Source organism: Chenopodium album, chromosome 27 (genome assembly GCF_948465745.1).
Source record: "Chenopodium album chromosome 27, dcCheAlbu1.1, whole genome shotgun sequence".
NCBI lineage: Eukaryota > Viridiplantae > Streptophyta > Magnoliopsida > Caryophyllales > Amaranthaceae > Chenopodium > Chenopodium album.
This window is the reverse complement of record NC_137860.1, coordinates 19,612,864-19,618,900: the sequence shown is the minus strand read 5'-3', so window position 1 is coordinate 19,618,900 and position 6,037 is coordinate 19,612,864. Positions and strand designations below refer to the sequence as shown.

Genomic DNA, 6,037 nt, shown 5'->3' with positions numbered 1-6,037 from the left:
AAACGATGATAGGAATTGGCACAAGATATGGATTTTAAGAAACATTATCTACACGCATGTTTGTTTTTCCTGCCAAAAAAACACAGCAAGGATTTAACTTGGCAACCACGTTCTCCTCCGGCCCCAAGTACTAGTAGCACCCAACTTGTTCATTCTTCGTATTATATTGCTTCGTCTTCTTGTATTTGCCTAGTTGTTCATGTCCCCATCTTTCACAAATATACCAAATTTATATTATTTCTGACACCCAAACTTAATTGTCAACTTTACCCATCAACATTATTTTATTTCCACCATTATCATAGCCTCTGTAATATACACATGCTAATAAATATTTATTATTTTCATAAGTATTTTATTTAGTTCGGTCTCTTTGACCTACCACCTACTAATCGTATATGTTACAACGAATCTTAAATCGATCAATTACGAAGTATAGTAATATGAGTGACTACTTCCTCCATTATTACTTTGTGTTTTTTTTTATTATTTTTATTTTATTTATTTTTTTTTTTTATTTTTTTTTTTTTTTTTCTATTAGAGGGTTGATCATATCATTATGTATAAAAAAAAAAAACTTTTTTGCAAGCTTGAAAATAAAGTAGCTTATTGAAATTTTGAAAACGCATATGATTGGAGTTTTTTTTATTTTTTATTTTTTTTATTATTTTTATTATTTTTAATCTAGCTTATAAAATAATTAGCTTTTCGGATATTAATTAGCTAAAAATTATTAGCTACTTCATACGTAGCATTTATTTAAGATCATTTTTACTTAACTAGCTAGTTAGCACTAGCTAAACCAGCAACACTAACCGTTTTTATCTAATATTTTCCCAAACAAGGCCTTTGCCGTTAACCTTAGAAGAGAGAAAAACTGTAACTACAGTATAATAAATCTATAATAAAAGTATGTATGAGATCTGTTAGACTTATTTCAATATGATTTTCCAGTAATATTTTTAAAATTATTTTTTATAATACTTACTTAAAGATAATAATACTTATATTATAATAAATGCATTGAAAACTGTATTAGAAAGCAAATAAGACAAAAAAAATAAATTGAAGTATAAGAGAGTGAAGAACACATTCGTAGTTGTTAGTACATTGTAGTCCAAAGATTTTTATTCTATCTTGGCCAACCCTATTCATTTTATAAATAAAAATTGTATTTTTTTTTTTGTTAAAGGTTGGATAGCATAATACAGCCAGCTCATTCCACCCCTACACAAATTTCTACCATAAATCTCTCCTCTCACTCACTCACTAAACTCAACAAACAACAACATCCTACATACAGTTGTTGTACACACACTCTCAAAAAATGGCCTTCTCCCTTAGACTCTCCCTAGTTGTTCTAGTGGCCGCACTCACCTGCGGCTACTGTATGGCTCAGTCCCCAGAGGCCCCTGGCCCCGCCCCAGCGGGCCCTGTAAACCTCACAGCCATCCTAGATAAGGCAGGGCAATACAAAACCTTCATGCGCCTTCTAGCATCCACCCAGGTTGGCAACCAGATTGCCAACCAGGTGAACACTTCCACTGAAGGCATGACCGTCTTCGCACCCACTGATAACGCATTCCAAAACCTTAAAGCAGGTACAATCAACAATCTCTCAGATCAGGATCAAGTCAAACTTATCCTCAATCATGTCCTCCCAAAGTTTAACAGCTTTGACAACTTTGAGACTATCAGTAACCCTGTCAGAACCCAAGCCACTGGCGATGACGGCGAGGCTTTTACCCTCGAGATTGTCTCCATTGGTAACAGACAGGTTAACGTGTCGTGTGGGAAGGTAACAACTCAGTTGAACAATGCCTTGAGGGAGAAGTTTCCTTTGGCTGTTTATCAGGTTGATAAGGTGTTGTTGCCCCCAGCATTGTTCGAAGCAAAGTCTCCTAAGAGCTCTCCTGCAACAAAACCGAAGTCCGGTGACTCGAAGTCGGATGGTAAAGCCGCAGAAGCTCCTGCAACTGATTCAGCTGATGCTGAAGCCAAGGGTAATGGTGGTTATGGGTTGAAGAGTATGGGAATGGGATTTGTTGCAGTGGTTGGAATTCTTACCACTGGTTTTCTTTACTAAGGGATATAGAAGAGTACTTTTTATGATGTTTGATCAAATTGTATCTAAAAATTCATTTTTTGTTTTTTGTTTGTGTTACTCGGAAGAACGTTTGATTTAATTTATTGTTCATTCATACAAAAAATGGTAATAATGCCAATAAATTTTAATATTTTTCCATTTTTATATTCTTTATCTTAATAATAATTAACTTGCTTAAATCATTAAGTAGTAGTCTCACAACAAAGAGGTTGTAAGAATAATGTCTACTACTACACAGAAGTTGAGAGTGTAGATTCTTTTATCCTTTTCCCCACTTCCTAGGGACCTTGCCTAACTCGGTAAAACTTAAAATGAGCTTATATTACCACTGTAATACAAGATATGGTTTCGTTTAAATTAGTCGCTTACAAACTTTTGTACAAGTGGAATTAACAGTTAACGATTCAAAGTTTTTAGCTTATGACCTTTATAATTAGGGTAATCCTATTTGCAATCCTTGGGACACATACAAGCATGTAATGCATTATTTTCTACAATAATGGTACTCCCTATATAGATCTTTGAAAAAGACAAAATTTGTGTAGATCGGGATAATTAATAGTTTAATACTTGATCATCAATACATTTCAGTCTTTAATTTCTTATACGTATAATAATAGTGATGATTAATTATGATGATCCTCTCATCACAAAAAAAAAAAAAGGGAAAAAAAAAGAGAAGATAGACCGTGCTTTAGGTAAGATTTGGGCTCATTAGCTCCCCGACTATATGTCCATTACTTCCATTAATTACTACTCGTATCTGCAAATTTGGTTTTTTCTTTTATATCTCACAAACGATATCTAAATTTGCAGATAAAAATTAACAGAGGTGTATAGATTTACAAGAGTGACTCTCGGGTACCAACAAAAAGTCAAAAACACATCTTAGTTCAATTTAGTCTTCATGTCCTAGCACAAGAACTTTCGAAAGTGTACCGCAATATCTAATGATTTAATCTACGGTTAATTAAATTGGTGAATAAATAAATAAGAATTAAATGTTCCAACTAGCAAACTCTCATGTTCTCCCCCACCAAGTAGAAGCATAGAATCACATGGGTTTGCCAACCCTCTGTCTACTGTCTTCACATATTTTTTTTAGAAGATTATTCAGATACTATACAGCATTTGCATACTTGATTTTCGATGTGTTGTATCGTGGTCTCTTTATTGGATGCACAGTTTTAATTAGTATGAGATGATATTAGATAAAAGTTGTTTCGGGTGAAACAATGTGGTCATGACTTTTAACTTTTTTCCGTTGATTGAAAATTTATTTGGACCTTGAGTGATTGGGCCGAAAAACATCTGCACAACAGAGTACGTTAACTAGTTTCAGGAGTGTGTACGAGGAAACCCCTCCGATGTCTAAGTTAGTACACGAGATTGAGAACTCAAGGAGAATATCAATATATACTTGCAAGTGTAATAATTAATGTGAGAATATGTGTAAATAACTTAATTATGAGATATAAAATTGGAGTAATTATACCCTTAGAGGATGAGGGCCCTAGTCATGGGTTGACTAGGCCATGTGGCAAGTGGGCTCCCAAATAGGCTAGGCAACTAATTGGACACTTAGGGGCCGTTTGGTTGGGGTAATCATCAAAAGAAAATGAGAATCAACTGACCCGATTCCCTTTGTTGTTGTTTGTTAAGACACTTTTGTTCATTCCCTTTACCCTCTCTATTACCCTAAATCCTTCCAACTTGATTTCCCACCCTCCCCCCCTAGACTTTTCTATTCCCATTCCTTGACTCCACCACCACACCCACACTAGCCACCACCCCACCATCCAATTGCCACTAGTCACACCTCCACCGCTATCGCCGCCCCTTCCACGACCACCACCGCCCCTTCCTGACCACCGATAAGCCCTCCCCTCCCCTAAAAACCTTCCCTAACCGCACAAATACCTCAATTCTTTAACTTTCCAGCCACCACCCGACCATCCCACCGCCTAGCCACCACCTAGCTACCCTCGCCGCATCTCACCTTCCTCTCGTCGCCCTACCTCAAACACCCTAGAAATCTCGATCTCCTCCTCCCTGTAAAAACCGTCATCCATTCTCGGGGATGGTGGGAGAGTTGGGGGACGATTAAACGAGAGAGAAAGAATTGATTCTAGGGTTTTTGCGGGGCTGGGGAAGGTTTTACGAGGGAAGGGATAGCTGTCGAAGGGCAGAGAGCGGCGACGAGGGGCAGGGGAGCGGCGGCGAAGGACGGCGAGTGGTTAGGGATGTGTAGTGAGTGGTGGTGGGGGGTGGTTTGGAAAAGGTAGGAGATGAAGAAATTAGGTGGTTGTTTGGTGGTTGTGTGGTGGTGGGATTGGTGATGTGTTTCCCTTTGTTTTTAAACAACAACATAGAAAAATTTGGGTAATTTCATTCCATTCTAGCTCTTTCTTTCCCTTTGTTCGTTCATTTCCATTAACCCCGTGTAAACCAAACGACCCCTTAGACATAAAGAAATCCCTTTTGAGGATTAGGCTGCTGGGCCTTTGTGGGATACTGAGTTCATTAAATGGACTTGCCCAAGTAAGCTTATCCGGACCCCTTAACAAAAGTATATATATTTCTCTAGTTCAACACAGAGACGTTTCATATTTCTTTGTTTTGGGTCTGTTTTTTAAAATATTTTAGGGAAATTCTCATTGATATACCTGTGGTTCTAACTTATCCCAATGATACACCACTTAATTATTGATTTTTGAGTAATATACACCTCAGGTTTAGGCTTTTTAACTAAAATGATTATCTGTTAATCAAATGTTAATAAACCCATAATACTGATGGCTTAAGTTAAATAATCATGAAAAGACTAAACTACCCCATTTTAAAAACTTTTCCCCCTTCTTTCTAAAAAAAGGATCCATTTTTCAACTAGATTCTATCTTTCTCCCCCTTTATATACTTCAATTGCCCCTTCTCACCCATCCCTTTCAATCTATGTTTTCTCTTGTTTAAATTCCATGGCTTCTTTTTGCAGGAGGAATGGAAGGGTAGTGGTTTAGACGCATAACTGCAACCTCATTCCTGCTACCTATGTTGATATTCGATTTTCTAACACAATTTCAAATCTTGGGAGGGCTTATTACTAGTGTAGGCATCGTGGTACGTTTTTGTGGGTTATTGAAGACAACATTATCAGAGAAACGAAGCTTAGTTTTGCTATTATTGATGAAAGGTTGTATGTGAAAGTCTTGAGAGAAAAGTTTATTGAGTTTACACAGAAGGCAGAAGAATTTGCTAGTTATGTCCATAAGGTTGTTAAGATTGCTATTGTATTTTATATTAATGATAGTTGCCCTAAAATTAGTCATGTAAATGTTTTAAGATTATGGATGGTGTAGCTTGTATTACTGAATGAGTATTTGAATAATAAGAAGATTGAGTATTGCTATTCAAATTAATACACTCTCTCATACATGTCCTAGAAGTATGACATATGATATCTAATAGAAAATTTTACAAAAAACCACCTTTTATAAGCATTTTTTGCAAGAAACCACCATATAATTTTTTTGTTTTTGCAAAGACACACCTTAATCAAATTTTTTTTTGCAAAACCATACCTTTATACGGGAAAATAGAGCCAAACCTTATTTTCCGGTGTTGACTATCCCATTTGCTCCCACGTAACTGACAGTGGAGGGGAGAAGAGTGGCTAGGGCTATAGAGGAGGGTTTAGGGTGGTCAACGTCGTTAAAGGGGTGTGTTTAGGGTGGTCAACGCCGTAAAAGGGGGTGTGTTTATGGTGTTCAACGCTATGAAAAGGTGGTTTTGTGGGTGGGGCTTAGGAGGGAGGTGGTTTCGTGGGTGGGGCTTGAGAGAGAGGTGGTTTCACGGGTAGATTGGGGTAGTCAACGCCGGAAAATAGGGTCAAACCTCATTTTCCGACATAAAGGTATTGATTTGCAAAAAAAT

The 6,037-nt window shown here is 36.9% G+C and overlaps 1 pseudogene; it reads left to right on the top strand.

Annotated features, from left to right (window-relative positions):
- Positions 1-1,216: 1,216 nt before the first annotated feature.
- On the top strand, positions 1,217-2,235 carry LOC145621096 (fasciclin-like arabinogalactan protein 9 pseudogene; annotated as a pseudogene).
- Positions 2,236-6,037: the final 3,802 nt, after the last annotated feature.